The 19683-nt window shown below is 46.2% G+C and overlaps 1 pseudogene; it reads left to right on the top strand.

Annotated features, from left to right (window-relative positions):
- Positions 1 to 1904: 1904 nt before the first annotated feature.
- LOC149334180 (uncharacterized) lies at positions 1905 to 19154 on the top strand (annotated as a pseudogene).
- The last annotated feature ends 529 nt before the right edge of the window (positions 19155 to 19683 follow it).

Below are 19683 nucleotides of genomic sequence, written 5' to 3'. Positions count from 1 at the left end.
AAGTGGGCGCAGTTGAAGTCGCCGGCAATGAGTAGGGGATTTGATCCAGCCAATTGCGTCGCGGATTGGAGGAGTGGAGGGAGTAGATTAACTGGCTGTCGTGGTAGAAGATAGCAGTTAAGAACGAGCAAGGAAGATTGTGCAAGGGTTCGAGGTAAAATTTCGATGAAGGTCTGAGCGATAGGTGCGGTAATTGTGTGTTCCATGTAATGCAAAGAGTTACAGACGTATGTGACCACCCGAGGAAGATCAGTAGAGTCCGAGAGGATAAAAGCGTATCCGCGAACTTGTTTGCAAACGTTTGCGTTCTGAATTGCGATGATGTCTGGTGGGGATGAGGAAGTAGCGATAATTTGCTGCAGAGGATCGCGCTTACGCTGAAAGCCCGTGATGTTTCATTGAATAATCTGTAAAGAATTATGGTCCGTCGGAGGAGCCATGCTGTAGGGTGGAGGGGCGAAGGAGGGATGTGGGGGTGGCACTGTGATAGAAGAGGCCGGTGAGAGGCTAGGAATAAGTTGAGGTTAACGCTCCTCTACCTTGGCCATGATGCTAGTGATGACAGTATCCATTAAACGGGTAATGTTAGTTTCAATAAAAATTTGGAACTGTGCAGTAACCTGTGCAGTAATGCGCTCTGCGAGCCTGGCTTCTAAGTTTTCGGCGAAGTCCTGAAATTTAGCTTCCAAGTCTGTGGGTTGCGGTGGCCTCTCATCAGGCCTCCTCTTTTTCGAAGGAGGTTGGACAGGTGGCGTGGTGGGTGGAGAGGTTGGGGGCGGAGGACTTGGGGTTACAGCGGGAGTGGAGGTAGAGATGGCTGCCTTGAGCTCCCTTACCTCTTCCGCAGAGCAGTCGCTTCTTGGTCCTGTGAGGTCGGGGCCTGGCGGCCTTGGAGGCCCACGTAGAGGTAGTGGGAAGGGTCGTTTGCAGCGGGTGAAAGGGCTTTCTCTTCGGTGGCGGTGGGTGGCGTTGTTTCGGAGTTGGATGTCTTGCCTTGCATGAGCCGGTACCCGTGAGGTACTCGCCCCCACAGAGAATGCAGATCGGGATGCAGGAAGGAACAGCTTGCGGGTCATGCTTGTCCCCGCACCGCGTGCAGAAACCAGTCTTGGGGTTGGGGCAGACGTCATATCTGTGGCGCGGTCGGCGACAGTTGGTGCAGGCATCTGCACTGCCCTTGTACGCCGCGCATTTATGAACCACACACATGTAGCGTGTGGTATGAGGGACTCGTCCTTGCGCAAAAGTGATTACTATTGAGAGGGTCGCCCGTTCTGCGTGCTTCGGCAATATTAGCGTCCGGGTTGCGGGTCTGGAGGTCTCGTAGCATCTGCTCTGTGGTTTCCGCCCAGCAGGCCTGCGAGATGATTCCAGTACAGCTGCTGGAGGCAGTGCGATGTAGGCGGCGACAGGGCAACTGGTCCCTTGGAGCACCACTTCCTTGAGTTCGACGAGGTGCAGGGCGGTTGTCTCCTGTGGGGTAGCAACGGTGAATGTGTTGTTCGTAGTGTGTATCCAGATGTGAAAGTCGCCTAGGTCCCTGCCGTCGGCGGTGACTTCCAGGGCTTGCATTAGGACCTGCGCCATGGCTCTGTTCAAAGCGAGCCCGCCTCTCGATCGAAAACCTACCCGTATAGTGCCGGGCGGGAGGGAAGCAACGTGTTTGCATCGCTGCGAGACTGCGTGCGAAACGCGCAGCCGTTGCTGTTGAGCACGGCACATCGACTTAAAGGGGCAGCCTCGGCCTGAGCACCGACGGTGGACATGGCTGTTTGGGGGGGGGGGGGGGCGCAACCAGGGTTTTAGGGCTTGGTTCTCGAACCTGGTATGCGCGGAGTACTGCGGTCCACTCACTGGGTCTGGACGTTTGAGGATCGAGGCTGTCGCCCTGCGCTTGGACCTGCATGGCTGTTCGGGTAGCTGCGCTGCTGGTGATAGGCCTAGCCTCCAGCGAGGCGAGGCCCAGCGCGGCGGCTGGCGAGGAGCGAACTTTACGACGTCGGCGCGGTCAGAAAAGAGGACGGGATCGAATAATGGCTGTAGCGGTTGGAAAGCGCTCACATATAGGAAAGGCTGGACATAGGAGGTGAGCCTCTTGGGCGTTTGTTGCGCCTAAAAAGAAGCCGAGAAGCTGTTGTTGTTGTTGTAGCCTACGACAGAATGGCACATACCCACTCTGGGGGATCGGCCAAGAATCGGGTGGAAAAGGTTGGAATTCACCTGTACGTAGTAAAGGCAAAAGGAAAGCACACGGGAGAGGAACACCGGGGGAGTCTACCACAAGAAGGGCACGGAGAGGATGAAAAAAAAATAAACAAAACTGAAAACAAATAATAAGAATAATAATAATCATAATATATATATATATATATATATATATATATATATATATATATATATATATATATATATATATATATATATATATATAAAGGAGATTGATTGGAGAGAGAGAGAGAGAAAAGAGAAGCGGTGAGAGCAGCGAAAGGCGGCCGGAGCGGAACCTCCTCTTCTATTTCGTGGAATGAGTGACAACGCTCGCGTATAAAGTGAAAATATGAAAAGAATCCTCTACGTTTGATTCATCCTTTTCCTGTGTCTTGCAAATCAGATGAAGCTATGAACTTCATTTCTCTCCGCTATTTCTTGATACTAAGATGGTGGCACTACGTTCGTCCGAAACCAGCGTAATTCGCATACCGATAAAAACGTGATTCGCACAAAATTTTCCACAACAACGCACAATACACTTCATTTTCTAAAGTTGTACGGCATACTTAGCTATAATTCTTCTTTAAGAGATGGAAGACCAGCGGTCTTCAGAGAAATAAACTGAAATCTAATAAAATTTCAGTAAAGGTGCTATTCTGTTTGTCTCGATCGTGCACCCCTAATAATGAATAAATGCAAGGACCCTATCATATTACAGATTTATTTTATAGCGTCCAACTCATATAGAACACTTCTTATGCTAGTTACAGGATGTTGTTACGCCAAAGTACACGCACGCAGCAGAGGGAAATGTATATTAGCATAATGCACTCGACTTACATCACTGGTAGTCTGAGTAATTCTGAGCATTCTGAGTAAAAAGCGGTCCCTCGAGATCGTATTTCAGTGGTTATGGAGCTGTACCCCAGCGCCCCATACTCAGTGCCGTAACTACCAGCATGTCGTCAGCGGGTGTAAAGAGTGTTTGTATGCTCAACTATCGTGTTCACCCCATTCACCTAGCCGGGAAGTCATGCGTATTTTACACGTCAAATCCGATGTTGATAATCTGATAGCCGGTTAGAGTTAATGTGAAATATGGTTTGTAATAGATTTAGCTCTTAATTCCGCAAGTCTTCTCCGCCGTGTTCATGTCTTCTTGTCGGTGTCCTGCTATTCTGCGTGCTTATTTGCCAAGAATCATGCACCAACTCGCCCGGCTAGTTTCCATACTGCCTTTATAACTTGAGTTCCGCAATAGGCGATATTCTTAGAGTCGGCTCCTGAAAATATTCCTTCGTTCCTGACAGACTTGAACTCTACGCTTGTTTATGTCATCTCCAGCTCCTCGAAGGCGGCGAAACCGCAATCATCGCTTTGACCAGCAACCCAGAGCCTCAACAGTTTTGCCAAACATTCAAGAGAACCTCTATTTCTAAAGACCGCAACGAGGCCAAGTACAATGTGACATCTGGGGGACGCGGCTCTGACGACACTCCGTAAGTTACCTGTGAGAACCTTGTGCATAACTTTCGGTCAACACAGCTATCTTCCAAATGACAAGGTATATCTTAAGAGCGCTGCCTGTGACATTCCAGATCTAAATGAAAGTGACTCATAAACGATAAGTGTCAGCAGGTGGAAGCCGCGTTTTTATTTTATGCACAAATTTGTAAGACGCGCAATAAAATTGTCAGTTTTGATTGTAGCCGACGCGTATTCGCAGATCCCGCTTTGAAAATTGCAATGAAGGCAAGGGATGGAACAAATAGTCAGCAACTAAGGTACATTAGGTTCCTCATCAGTGGAACGTACAGTACAAAGTAGAGCGTGTACAGTATTGTCATCATATAGTTTTTATTCCAGTAGAAATTAGGCAAGCTGGTGTATATATACGTTTAGTGAGACGAGAAAAAAGTGTTTACCGATGCCGAGCGTCTCCCCAAATGATGGCTAACCGCTTCTAACGGAGCAAAACTAAGAAACCCGATAACAGACCTCAGGAAGGATGTTCTCATCTCAATTCTTGCACACTTTAGGAGCGAATGGGTGTCTGAATCAAATGTCACATTCATCGAGTTAATTACACACTATTTATTCTGAAATACATGGTTTGAAAACAAAGCTCAGAGCCACAGGAAATCTATGACTAGAACGAATTCAAACGCGAACATTAGTAGCTTTTGTTGGTGTAGTCCGGTAATGACGCCCATGCTAGGAGAAGGTTAGTGACGCCAACCAAGTAAAATACAGGAAAAACACGACGTTTCGGGACTGGCTCGGCCCCTTCTTCACGGTGTGACTACGGGCGAGCGCAGCTTGGCTTTTTTAAGCCCCTGTGTGGAGGACCTGCGGGTCAATGGCCGCAGCCCATGGACGTAGGATGAGGGGAGAGTCCCCAGGGAACGATTAACATTCTCTCGTGTTTGCTGTATGTCCCACGACTCGAGTAGAAGCCTCCTGCATGGGTTAGCTTCCATTTCCAATACAATGGTGCTGTCGAAGTCAATTGGGTGGTCACACCCTACAAAGTGTTCGGCCTCAAAAAGAACGGCTTCCCAAGCTCATTCATCCGGCGCATTATCAGGAAACAAGAAAGGCAAAACAAAATCCGGTCTATTATTTGCTCAGACGCATGCCAGAAGCGGAAACGTGTTTGCATCCCCTACGTGAGAGGCGTGAGCGAGATGCTCGGTCGCATTCTCGGAAAAGAAGGGGTGCTGGCAACGCACAAACCGACCAGCACTATCGGTCGCCTTCTCCCGCGCCCAAAAAACCGGCAGCCCCGAGAAAAGGCCCAGGGCGTCGTGTACAAAATTCCGTGTTCCTTCTGCCTGGCGTCGTACATAGGGGAACGAAGAACTTCGCGGAAAGGATGAACCAACACAGAGCGGACGTCCGTCACATGAATCGTCAACGTAGCGCCGTGGCCGAACACTGTGAAGGGTGTGACCACCCAATTGACTTCGACAGCACCATTGTATTAGAAACGGAAGCTAACCCACGCAGGAGGCTTCTACTCGAGTCGTGGCACATGCAGCAAACACGAGAGAATGTTAATCGTTCCCTGGGGACTCTCCCCTCATCCTACGTCCATGGGCTGCGGCCATTGACCCGCAGGTCCTCCACACAGGGGCTTTAAAAAGCCAATCTGCGCTCGCCCGTAGTCACACCGTGAAGAAGGGGCCGAGCCGGTCCCGAAACGTCGTGTTTTTCCTGTATTTTACTTGGTTGGCGTCACTTACCATCTCCTAACATTAAGTTTCCCAACCAGACAGACTTCTGCCGAATGTTTTCTTTTGAATGACACCCATGCATAACCGGGTGACAAATGTACTCTTTTCAGGGCTTTTAAGTTGTCGTTTATATATTATTAGTCGCTTAGTATAGACTTACATTAGCCGCTAAAATGTTTTGTCGTGTTCATAGGATGGTTCTGCATGTTATCATAAGCAGGAAGTTCATGAATAAGACTTCCTTTTCCCGAGGGCCTAATGATGTCTTTATAGTTGTACACTGAGCGTGTGTGCACAGCAGTACTTATGTTATCTCCAGAAATACAGGTGATGCGGGCCGTGAGAGGTAGAGTGCTGAAGTATTAAAAGCGTTTCAAATGGTTCCTCAAAGCAACATTCTACTCAGCAGCACAGCTGGTGATATCTGTGGATACATCCCCAACTGCTCAGCTTAGACGGAAGTGGTGTGGGCAAAAATAGAAATCTCACCACAAATTATGCAATAAAAGGAAAGCTGCCATGCATGAAGAAGCACGCTGATTTTTTCGTGGGATCTGTCCGACTGACCAGCAGAAGAAAATCGATGAGCAGGAGCGGGAGTTCCCTTCTTGCTCTCTTCCAAGTGTGTCCGCAATGTGCACTCACTATAGATGCTGTTTTCTCATTGGAAACAGTGCTGAGCGGGCAGGTATGAGCTTAACACGTGGTATCGAGTCGAGCTTTCTTCATCGAAATTTTAAATATTTCATCAATGATGACGATGATGTTATATGTGGCACGGGCAGCTGTCGGCAAAGAGCGCCATGTGACAAGGTATTTTTCTTTGCGCAAGGTAGGGCCAAAGACCCGTTTCCCAAACATTGAACCACATACAAACCGAGCACCAGGCAAGCGAAAAGATTGTACTCATTTGATTGGCGATGGATACCCGGCGGCAATGGGTATCGAACGCCGCTTCCCCTGGATGTCGGAGCAATTGTTGAGCGGCCTCTATAAGGCTAATCCCGCCTGCACACTTACACCACCACCAAGTATGCTCATACAGCTAGGCCACCACTGCGATACATATGGTATCAAACATTACAGAAGAAATAGTTGGAAAGTAGAAACCACTATGTATTGATTATATATATTGTTACGTGCTAAGCACGCACGAGGGGTTATTCACAGAGGGGATCGGTCGGAGCAGGATGGAAGCAGGAAGCCTACCAGCGTCCTTCAGCTCTTTCTCTTCCTTTCTCTCTGCTCGTCCTTCATCTTCTGCTTCTTCCGTCGAGGTTCTATGGAAGCACGCTACATTTCCCTCCTCGCAGACGAAGCCCGTCGGGCGAGTTAAACAGACCGCCTGGGATGGAATCGCTTGAGGCGGGCTACATGCACCACCTGAGACTGGCGTGACCGTCGACCACTAGCAGTTAGTCGCGATATAACGTAATTAACGTCACTAATGCACTCCAACACAACAAACGGTCCAGTGTAGTGGGATAGCAGTTTCTGACACAGACCACGCTTGCGTAGAGGGGTCCACAACCACACAATGTCACCAGGAACATAAGAAACTTCTTGGTGTTGGACGTCGTAGCGGTTCTTGGAACGCTCTTGCGAAGATAAAATTCGAACGCGGGCAAGCTGGCGAGCTTCTTCAGCTCTGCAGAGTGTGTTCGCAAGAGAAGGTTCGTCGTGGATGAAAAATGGTAGAATGGTGTCAAGGCCACAGCGAGGCGAGCGAGCATAGAGCAGGTAAAAGGGGCTGTAGCCAGTTGTCTCATGTTGCGCTGTGTTGTATGCATGAGTAACGAACGGGAGGACGCCATCCCAGTCTTTATGATCTGCAGCGACGTACATAGCAAGCATGGTGGTGAGCGTCCGATTAGTGCGTTCTACCACACCGTTCGTTTGGGGATGATATGGCGTGGAGTGGCGAAAACTGCAGCTGCTGAGGCGGAGAAGTTCTTCAACAACGTCCGCTGTAAATTGGCGTCCACGGTCGCTAATGAGAACTGCAGGAGGGCCGTGCCGAAGAATGACGAAACGAAGTAAGAAGTTAGATACTTCAGACGCAGTAGCAGCTGGTATCGCGGCTGTCTCACAATAACGGGTTAAGTGGTCTACGCACACAAGAATCCATCGATTTCCTTTCGAGGACCGTGGGAAAGGTCCAAGGAGGTCAATGCCAACTTGCTCAAACGGGGCTGTTGGAGGTGTGATTGGCCGCAGTTTGCCAGGTGGACTTGAAGTCGGCAGCTTAAAGCGCTGGCATTGCACACAGCTGGCTACATAGTGCTGGATGGTTGAACGCATGTTAGGCCAGTAAAATCGTTGCTGTGTGCGGTGGACTGTGCGTGTCACTCCCAAGTGCCCAGACGTGGCGTCGTCGTGCATCATTTCAAGAACTGTGATGCGTAGGTTTTCGGGTACGACAAGAAGCATGCGTGCTCCTCCAGAAGCGAACTTCTCTGCTCAGTTGTTAGTGTTTTCATTCCCATAAAACCGCTTGCCAAGACAAAAACATGTAACGCACATCGTATCATGGACTTCACACGTGCCGATGACGCCTCAGTTATTGAGAATCTTGAAACATGCATTGTCAAATTTGATGGAACCGACCCCTGCGCACTCTGGAATCAGTTTAAGAAAATGTGTCACTATTGCCTTATAAATTTCATACCTGTAAAATACAAAAACATTCGCAAGCAGACGCCTTGGATGACACGCAGTATCATTCATCTCAGACGCCGAATCAAAAGGCTAAAAAAGCATCGCGCACAGCAGAGCACAATCAACCATTTAAGAGAAAGCCTCGCCCTTGCTGTACGCCGTTCAAAAGATTATTATTTCAAAACAACTCTGCCGAACTTCATAAAAAACGACCCGGGTAAATTCTGGCGCCACATTAGCGATAAAAAAGCCCCTATATCAGAAATGACTATCAACGGTACAACGGTTACCAATCAGCCTGCCATTGCTCACCATTTTAACGATTACTTTCACAGTGTATTTTCTCAACCAAAACCGCACGATGCACCAAGCACAACTTCAGCACATCCATCTGAAGTTAACTTCATCTCGTATGATGGTGTCGTTTCAATGTTACTAAACCTGAAAACTAAATCATCCCCAGGGCCCGACGATATTCCTAACGGTTTTCTTCGGAGGTATGCTGAATCTCTGGCCAGGTTTTTGGTTATTATATTTCGCGCGTCATTGTTAACCGGGTGTGTACCTGAGGACTGGAAGATAGCCCGAGTCGTACCTGTATTTAAAAAAGGCGACCGCCTTCAGGTGACCAATTATCGACCTATATCCTTAACGTCATCTTGCTGCAAATTAATGGAACATATTGTCGCAACTAGCATTAATGAATTCTTAGATCGCAACAACATTCTGACAGATTACCAGCATGGTTTTCGCAAAGGGTTTTCCACAGTAACTCAACTACTTTCAGTTATCCATTCATTTGCGGCATCACTTGACAATAACAGCCAGATTGACGCGATCTTTCTAGATTTCAGTAAAGCGTTTGACAAAGTTCCACACCACAGCCTAATTCTAAAACTAAAAACTATTGGACTTCCGCCTATTTTTATTTCCTGGATAAATGATTATTTAACCAACCGGAGTCAACATGTTTCAATAGGTCGGCACCAGTCTGGCTGTCTCCCAGTCACATCAGGTGTGCCACAGGGAAGCGTACTGGGTCCACTACTCTTTCTAATATACATTAACGACATCATCCGTGAAGTTTGCCCTGGCGTACATATTCGATTATATGCTGATGACTGTGTCTTATTTCGCGATGTTAGCATTGAAAACGATCAGAGTGACCTACAAAATACGCTTACTAATATTGTACAGTGGTGCAAGCGCTGGGACATGACACTGAACGCAGATAAAAGCGTTTCTCTTCGCATAACTAACAAGACAAACGCTCTACAATATGCATATAGATTAGAATCATCACCATTGCAACAAGTAGCGTCCGTAAAGTACTTGGGTGTAACACTTACTAATAACCTTTCTTGGAACTCTCACATAGATAACATCTGTTCACTCGCATTCCGTAAGCTCTGTTATATAAGGCATAAACTTCGAAACGCCCCCGCTAACGTTAAGCTCTTAGGTTACAATACTCTAATTAGACCCAAGCTTGAATATGCTTGCATAATTTGGGACCCGTACACTAAGTCTAACATAAGAAAGCTCGAGAACATTCAAAGGAAAGCAATTAGATTCATATATTCAAAATATCTACCCACTGACTCCCCCTCAGACTTGATGCATGCTAACGGTATTGAAGAACTACAGGTAAGAAGACGAAATTTTCGTTTAGATTTTCTTTCATTACTTCTTAACAATAAACTCAGACTTGACCCTTCTGCTTATCTTTCCTCAATGCCAACACGGAATACACGACACTATCACAAAGCTCTTTTAAAACCATATTTTGCCCGGACTAACTCGTCCAAGTTTTCCTTTTTCCCACGCACCATATCCGACTGGAACTCACTAACCGATCCTAATCAACCCTGAAAATCAGACGCGTTCCTCAGCCATCTTTGATATTGCGTATTATGTATTTTTTCTGCTTTGTGTTGCATTGCTGTATTGTTTGTTTTACTACATTATCTTTGCTGTATTGTTGTATTTTTTGTTGCTATAATTTTGCTTTTTGTGCACCTGCCCTTCCTGCTTGGACCTAGCCATGGTCTGCAGTATGTACATAAATAAATAAATAAACTCTTCTTATAAAGCAAACCGTCGCGAATGCAAAAAGTATTCTTTACAGAATCTTGAGCGGCATCAAACAAAGAGGTTAATGTTTGGTCTTTGCGTTGCTCAGTTCGGAAAACTTGAAGATCGGGAAAGGCTTGTGAAAGTGACGCCAAGTATTCATCAAAGTTGTCTGCGTCGTCATCAGTCGTTTGAAGCGGCAAACGGGAAAGACAATCGGCATCTGAGTGTTTACGGCCGCTTTTATGCACCACAGTGAAATTAAATTCTTGTAGGCGCAAAGCCCATCGAGCAAGCCGGCCACAGGGGTCACGAAGACTCACTAGCCAGCAAAGCGAGTGGTGGTCGGTCACGACGGTGAAAGCATTCCCGTACAGATAGGAGCGGAAGCGCTGTACAGCGAAAACAACGGCGAGACATTCTTGCTCAGTAACCGTGTAATTTCTTTCGCTCTTACTCAATGACCGGCTGGCATATGCTACCACGTGCTGATCGTGACCATGGCGTTGTATAAGTACAGCGCCGATACCGATACCACTTGCATCAGTGTGCACTTCAATTGGTGCAGATGGGCAGAAGTGGCGTAGGATGGGGCCCGAGGTCAAAAGAAATTTCAGATGTCGGAAAGCTGCGTCACATTCGCTGGTCCAATTGAACGGTGCATCTTTATGCAGCAAACACGTCAGTGGGTAAGCGATGTCCGCAAACCTAGCTATAAAGCGTCGAAAGTACGAGCAGAGTCCTAAAAAACTCTGCAGCTCTTTCACTGATTGAGGCACCGTAAAACTTTTGACAGCTTCAATTTTCTTTGGATCTGGTCGAACACCTTCTTTATCAACTAAATGACCAAGAACAATTGTTTCACGGTTCCCAAAATGACATTTCTTGGAATTGAGGATAAGGCCAGCTCGTTCCATGCAATCAAGCACAATATCCAGGCGGCTGTTGTGCTCACTAAACGTTTTGCCAAAAATTACAACGTCGTCCAAATAACATAAACAAATTTGCCACTTAAGGCCACGCAGGATTGTATCCATGAACCGCTCGAATGTTGCAGGTGCGTTACATAATCCGAAAGGCATAACGTTAAACTCGTAAAGTCCGTCTGGTGTTATGAATGCCGTTTTTTCCCTATCTGCAGCGTGCATGGGGATTTGCCAGTAGCCGGATCTCAAATCAATAGAAGAAAAGTATGAAGCGGAGTGCAGACAATCAATTGCGTCATCTATACGTGGAAGCGGGTAGACGTCCTTCTTCGTGGCCGTATTTAAGCGACGGTAGTCAACACAGAACCTCCATGTGCCATCTTTTTTCTTAACAAGGATAACTGGAGCTGCCCAAGGACTTGAAGACTCTCGAATTATGCCTCGCTTTAGCATCTCTTGAACTTGGTCATCTATTAACTTACGTTCAGGGGCTGAGACTCGATAGGGCTTCTGGCGTATAGGAGGTGCGGAGCCGGTGTTGATCGTGTGATGAATACGACTGGTAGGCGGTGGTGTAGAATCGTCTTTGGCAAAGTCGAACACGAACACGTGCTTCAGAAGGAGTTCCACTAGAGTGCGACGCTCGGTTGTGGGAAGAGCCTGATTAATCATAGCCTTAACTTGGGTCTCCATATCTCTTTTCACGTGCTGCTCACTGACAGAGTTGGTTAACGTCGCGACGGAACCTGACACACCTTCCTCGAAACGGGCGAGTTTGAGGCCCCGGGGCAACACAGCTGGCTCTTCAGAGTGGTTCACTGTCCACAGCTCAGTACGGCCTCTCACCACGGGAACGACGCAACGAGGCACGACGATACTCTTCTTAGAGCAGACGAGTGTCGTAGGCTCTACCGCAGCTTCAAAAGATTCGCACTGATTGTGAATAGAGGAAACCCGCACGAATGCTGCGGAGAAAGCTGGTACAATAGTGTCTTCTTCCACCGCAAATGCTCCAAAATCCGGTGTCGAGTTATCCACAAGAGCTGAAAGTAGTGAAGAATTCAAAGCAATTTCTCCCGTACGACAGTCTAAAGTTGCACCACACTCTTGCAGAAAATCAATTCCAAGAATCACATCATGCGTTGACCGTGGTAGCACTGCGAATTCTGTTCTAAACGTTAGACCACCAATAACAACATCCGAAGCACACACACCAAGTGGAACCAAAGGTTCACCACCGACACCACGAAATAACGCTGCACGGTCACCACTAAACATAACTTTCCTACCTAAACGGTTCTTAAAACTCAAACTCATAACGGATACGGTAGCACCAGTGTCCACAAGAGCCATTGTTTTCACACCATCAATAAACACTTCCAGCTTGTTCTTCAACATAAACACGGGCAGAGGTATATTGGACGTCATCGACTCGCCGGCGGCCTCACCTCCATTGGCCGCGCCTCCTAGTTTCCCGGAGGCGGAGGGGATGCACGACGTCGAGGAGAAGGTGACCGCCGTTGGCGCTGAGGTGGCGGCGTCACACTGCGGTCAGATGCAGGTGATGAACTCCGCAAAGTGCTCGGACGGTATGGGTCCCAAGCGGACGTTGAGGGTCGCTGCTGCGCGGTGTGCACTTGTCCGTAAGTAGGCGCTGGGGGTTGGCAGTCTTGAGAAGTCGGGAAACGACGGCGGCAATATCTAGCGATATGCCCTGCAATGCCACACCGGTAGCACAAAGGTTGAGAGCGCCAGCGACCGCCATAAAAGTCCTGGCGAACAAAGTCGCGACGTTGGCTGGAGCCAGGATCTCGCTGCTGACGAACAACGTCTTCTGGGTAGGTGGGTCTCCTTTCCGCCGGCTGGTGGCCATAACGTTGGGCAATGTTCCGATCGTCCTTGGGCAAAGTGCCGTTAGGTTGAGCCCACGGAGTCGACAGGGCGGCAACATCTTCCTCCGGTGCAGAACTGTGCCGCAGATATTCTGTGCGGCAGAAGGTGTCCCGGGATCTGGACAATTCCTCGCGCACAATCTCTCGAATCATTTCAGCCATAGAATTTGGAGGACAGGCTTCCACACTGGCTATAGAGGTGACATTGGCCAATCTTCCGAATTTAGGGGTAATTCGACGCAGCCTAAGAGCTTCAAATGTTCTGCAATGTTTTATAACGTCAGCGGTGGTGCTCAGGCTCTCTTTACTAATTTCCCGCTGCCGAGCTTTATATAGCTAAGTAAATTGTTTGGTTTGGTTTATTGGGGTTTAACGTCCCAAAGCGACTCAGGCTATGAGGGACGCCGCAGTGAAGGGCTCCAGAAATTTCGACCGTCTGGGGTTCTTTAACGTGCACTGACATCGCACAGTACACGGGCCTCTAGAATTTCGCCTTCATCGAAATTGAGCCGATGTGGTTGGGATCGAACCCGCGTCTTTCGAATCGGCAGCCGAGCGCCATAACCACTGAGCCACCGAGGCGGGTGTGAGGTAAATGTTTTCATCGTTAACTCTTTCAGGATCGTCGTGAATGCAACACTTGAAGTGGAGGAGAAGAAGACCTTAAGCGTTGCATAGGGGAACGGTGAGTGGATAAAACGGTTCGTGCATGGTGTCCAAGATTATTTTTTAACTTCCCTTTAATTCCATCTTGTTTGCACTACCTGATTGATTTTGTGTTTTTATCGTGTTAAACGAGCCAAATATAATTTGGCAATGAAGGGTTGAACTGAAAACAATGACCAATTTTTTAAAGCAGCATCACTAAATAACTGGCCGTAATAGGTCATGTAGCGTGGTTTACTGCCTTATTCGTTTCACCACGTGTCGGTCAAGTGTTGAGCATAAGTTTCCCGACGCCACCGCAGAGGTAACTCTTAATACTGTTGACGCATAAGGAAATAAGTATTGAAACATTTTTGTCACAGTATTCGGAAAGTCTGCTATGGGTGTATTAAATGCACTTTTTTTCGAGTTAGTAGGGCACCTGCTTATATTTAAACTCTAGCGCGCTAGAAGAAGGATGAAAACAGGCGGTCAGCTCTTCGTGATCGGAAGTAGAAGGCTGTTCCTAAAAACGTGATTTCAGGCCCTAGATTGTGGCGCGGCGGCATGAAGTGTGATGCAAATATGTTTACGTGGACTGCCCATTTTTTAGAGTTTAAGTATACGTTGGAAGAATTGATTTCGTATTTACGAAAGCACACTTTAAATACGTTTCTAACATCCAAATGCGATTTCCCGAAACTCGATTGTGAGCACTAGAATGTCCAACTGCCGCTTGAAGTGTGCTGCAAATATGCTCACTCGTACTGCCCATGTGTTAGAATTGAAGTACACGTTAGATGAATTAATATTGTATTTAAGAAAATACACTTTAAATATATTGTCACATAGTGATGGCTGCAGTCCGATGAAGCAGGAAAACAGCAAGAATGGCTTGTAAAGGAAACTCTTTATTTGGGCTGACTTGCGCCCTCAAAGACCTGAATGAATCGGCGGCGGCGTAGCAAAAGGCGAGCTCGGCGATCGTCGAACAGAATGCCCGATGCTCTCGGCCGTGCTCATTTTAAAGGTGATAGCGAACTTTCGAGATAAAGCATGGAAAGTTACCAGAACTTTGTGGTACAACGTAGAATCAGCTCCACCTGGATGCGATTGATTGTGGATAAATATTGGCGCATCTTGCATTATATAAAAACAATAAATCGGTGTGCCGGCAGCTTTGAAGAATGGACAAACACTATAAGATGTTCGCGGCAATATTGCCAACATGAAAACCCCATTTTCCCGAAACCCGATTTTGAGCACCAGACAGTTCAACGGCAACTGGATGTGGGCTGCATATGCGTTTCAAAGGACTGCCCGTTAGTTAGAATTGAATTATATTTCGGATGAATTAAATTCATATTTACGAAAGTACACTTTAATATATTGATAAGGCGCTAAGACCGCATACATATTTTTCACCTACTTGAAATGTTCTGACAGCAAGTTTTAAGTCGCGCATTTTTGGAAATATGAAGAACATATTTCGAATACCAAGCTTGAAATTTCAGGAACCTATTTCCTACATATTTTTAGTGCATTCATTAGTACAAAATATGTTTCAAATACAATATAAATATCCCACCGTATATTCTAAAAGTATTAAATTTCACTATGGGAGAACTTATAAAAAATGTGGTTAAGTGTTCCACAGGTGCGAACATAGCATGCACAAAGCAGTAAGGCTTTCCCTGGCAAGAAATACTGGTGGCGAAGGTACCTTCCGAATGACGCACAACTTTCTGTGCAACATCGCGGTTGAGAACTCCACGAAGGAAGCTCCTGTCAGAGGCATCGGGGAAGCAAGAATATACTTAAACTTTAGCGGTGGTACTGGCGTAAAAAAATGGACGGAAGACGAACAGTAGCCCACACGTACGAGCGCTTAACTGCAGCTTAAATCATAGTTCATGAAAGCATAGTGCCAATGATTTATGCTTATCTAAGTGCCTCCTCTCACATAGCTTTGTGAGCTGGAAGACGCCACGCACATGGTTAATATTAGGGCAGAACAATTTTTTGTGCTGTGGCTAAAACATTCTCGACAAAAAAAAAAGGTTGTTTGCGGTCTTGCTTTTCATTTCCAGAGACAGAGAAGGACATTCAAAACATTCTTTATATTGAGCCGGGAAACTGCTTCGTTGGGCAGTCAAATCGCACAGGCCAGAGTAAGTACCACGCTTACCATACTTCGAACTACCACGCGTTTCCTGGTTTCGATTGCATGCAACGTAATTTGTAACCAGACCAAAAAATGCGGTGAAACGAGGCGTCATTAAAAAAAACACTGGGAGATGATTGAAAGAGTGATGAACCTTGGTGTGCTATTGTATTAAATGTTTCTGATTCTTTATCGCGGCATTAGGGAGACAGCAGAGAGAGGTTTTTACCGTTTGTACCTCCAATTTCGACAGAGATGAGATGGAGTGCGGTTTATAGTCAGAATATAACAGGTATTCGCAATCTCAACAGCCAAGGCGTTAGAAGATGATCATTCTGCAAGAAACTGCCATGTGGTTTTTTCGGTGTTTAGTGAATTATGCTTGGGAACCTGTTGCGAAGGTGAAGGAGTCGGTTCGGCCTACAGGTCTTCTGTAAATCTTTGGAATCTATAGCTCATCATCAAAAGTCGCTTGAAAGGTATCAACCGGCCTCCACCTCTTTTTAGTGTCTCTTATATTCTTATCGGCAAATATGATAACAAAACGTGGGTTATGTGCTTTCTGGCTTAACTCCAAGCCGTTTCCTGATTAGGAAACTGACGTCTCAAGCACTTTTCCGCACGATCGTTCTCATTGTGTGGATGAGAAAAAGTGTTCACAAGTTTCAGGCCACTCTCTGAGGAGTTCTTCATCTTCTGACATACATTAGGAAGAAACTGGAACAATCCATCGAGAACTATAACGTAATAGAAAAGTTACGACTGGAAAGAGCGATAACAAGCGAGAGTTCGTGCCCTGTTTAGGACGCAGAAGATACGCCTCGCATAATATGGCGCCCTTAAAATAATGAAGCAAACGTAATCAGTCCGTTTTTTTATAGGTTTTTTACAACGTTCATAGAAAGCAACCTTTCATGAAACCTTTGATTAAAGTTTCATGAAAATGAGAGATTTCGGTGGGTTTTCAATGCGGCTTTTGAACTCAAGCACTCATTTCGATTTGCATGTACAAAATTACTGACAGAACTCATGTACTCATTTGGATTTCGGTGCCCGAAAGGATGGAAAAAGAAGAAAAAACCTGAAAAAGATGACGGGGATCACCAAAAATAGAGAATAGCGAACCTTCGTCTGAGTTTAGCAATGCTTCACTAAATAGAAATGAAAAAACTGCAGCCATGGGATGCCCGCACGTTCTACGCTTTTTGATAAACCACCCTTCGGAAGGCGCTGTATGCACATCAGCATTGTGTTAGTGCTTACGCTGATCCTTAATTGAAGTCGCAAAAAGAATTTCATTAGTGCAAACAGTTTTTACTTGCAGGCGTTATGCAATGAGTAATGTGTGAATGAGCTGGAAGACTCCTATGAATGAGCACCAGAATGGTGCAATTTCTTTCACAGCCGCAAATATCGTGGACAAGTGTGCGTTCCGGATGAAGAAAAGTTTTGTGTGCCTCACTTCCTTGAGTGGCTTGGTATAGCCGGCGAATGGGTCATTTCACGGAGCACAAACGATGGCCTGGTACTCTGTGTTCTTCGTACGTCGTTGCAGACGCCGACGGCGCTGAGCACAGGAAAGCGTGTGCTGATAAGTCGCCGTCCCAAAGCGTAGAGGTCTTCTGTCTTGACTGACAAAATGCGTTAAAAGAGTATAGACACAAAATTTTGGTAAGGTGGTGCTTCATCCTTTGCAATAATGAATAAAACATTAGTTCACCTCGGTCACCAGGTTGAATTCGCCCACATCCGCTAAATAACTTACAACTTAATTTTTTTATCCATACTATTTATAATTCCCTGTAAACAGACGAACGATGGCTGAGGCGTCAAAGTTCAGTACAGGTTGCCTGAGGCATCAAAAACTTTGTTATAATTGGAGCTTCTACATTCGTAGTCATTTCAACTTTCAGCGCTGGCTGCCTTTGGAGTAGGTGTAAACTGAAACACAAAGCACCAGAAGATGAAATGGCTAGCTTTCAGGTGACATTGAAAGCATCTCTACTTTTTTCGTATTTCAAAACTTCCTTGAAGCCGAGACATTCACCAGTGAGTACGAGCGCCACATGGACATGGCTGAAGAACGTTGGTGCTGGTGATGGCGAAAACATCATAACAACCTTCGGGATGGGAAAAGCGTATTTTCAGACCAGAACGCAAAAACTCTCTCGTACAGCCCGACAGTAATTCGCCCAGAAACAACCTTATTTCCATCGCCCTATAAAGGCCACTTGGCACAATACATTCAGCACTCAGACACCATGGTCCACCCATTACACATGACCTTCATTTGTCGATAGGTCTTAAAGACGAGTGAGATAATAATAAATATACAAATATCGCACTGTTCAGTGCGAGACGTCTAGGATATGTAGGAACACAGCAGTGCAACTCGAATACTGGCTTGGTTGTTCATGACTAGATCATGCGCTGTTTTCGCCTTCCAAATTTCAAGACAGAACTCAGCATGTGGGCGAGTAAAGCGGGAATTTAAGCGTTCTTTCCCTTTTCGTGCTGTTAAAGGCAGCGCCACAAATGTGCAAGACACATAACATTCCTGACAACTCATGTCTTTCGTAGCAATCATTGTTGAGGATTATAAAAATTCCAGGATTCCTACGCCTACCAGTACGTCAAATGCTCTTGAAAAATACTCTTCGAAATCAGTCTCGGAAAAACGACGGCGAAGGAATAAGAACAGCTGACTTTTCCTTAAACTTCAGTGTTTTTTTATTTGTCCTCTAATCTCTATTTCAAAGTTCGCAATTTTTTTCCTGTCTGGCAGAGAGTAAATTGACAACGTTGAGTGACTACAAGCATTCAAGTGCTGCCACCCGGTTATTCAAGTGGTTATGGTGCTCGGCTGCTCACCCGAAGGGCGTGGGTTCGATCCCGGCCTTGGCGGTCGCATATCAATCCAGGCGAAATGCTAGAGGTCTGTGTTCTGTGCGATGTCAGTGGACGTTAATGAACCCTAGGTGATCAAAATTCTCCGGAGCCCTCCACTACGATGTTAAACCCAATAAAAACAAACCAAACCAAACCAATCATTCATGTGTAGCGAATTTTTTTTTACGCAACAGTGTTATTTTGTTGAGTTTATTTTAGAAAGACTGCTTATGTAAGCCACAGACTTCTGTGAAATGTGATGACTTAAGCAAGTGATGAAAAGACCTTATACTGCTCATCTTTCTTTTCAGCCCTTTACTTGTTGAAATTCGTGCCGGGTGAAGAGGACGACTGTTCGTGCATTCAAAAATTCAAAGAGCTCTCTGGAGGCAAAGTTATTTTGCGAGACCAACATATTTGCAAAAACATACCCCCTCAGCCCCAGTGCCACCTACACTAGGGTGAGATCACATAACGAAATATGACTTTGGGTAGGAAATAAAAGCACTTAAATTCACCGCGGTACGTGTCTGCTTTATTCCGCAAATAATTCATGAATCAGTTTTATACTCTCTGGTGTGCTTCGGTGGCCTTGTCCGTCGACTGGTCCCAGCGTCACTGGTCCTATTCTTACCGCGGAGGTGGCATTTTGGTGGAGGCGAAATACTAAACATCCATGTGCTACGTGATATCAGCGCACGTTAAAAACCTTACAACGTGGTAGAAATTAATCAGAAGCCTTCACACCATCGGGCGTCTCGGGAAGTTACATCTCACATGGAGCATATAATATTTTTGTTTAACTACATTGGGATTATAGTTTACTGACCAAGCATCATGGCACCGTTAACAATATACTTTGGGCTTTGTTTTTTTCTTGAACAGTGTTCATGCGTCCTCTTGCAATAAAGAACTGAAAATAAGACACTACCGCCCAAACGACTAAACAAGCGACGTTTCGGCTTCCCCGTGGTGTTCTAGATATAAGT

The sequence above is a fragment of the Amblyomma mixtum genome, chromosome 8 (genome assembly GCF_055824585.1).
Source record: "Amblyomma mixtum isolate Tamu chromosome 8, ASM5582458v1, whole genome shotgun sequence".
Lineage (NCBI taxonomy): Eukaryota > Metazoa > Arthropoda > Arachnida > Ixodida > Ixodidae > Amblyomma > Amblyomma mixtum.
The sequence above is the reverse complement of the archived record's forward strand: the minus strand, read 5'-3'. Positions and strand labels throughout refer to the sequence as shown.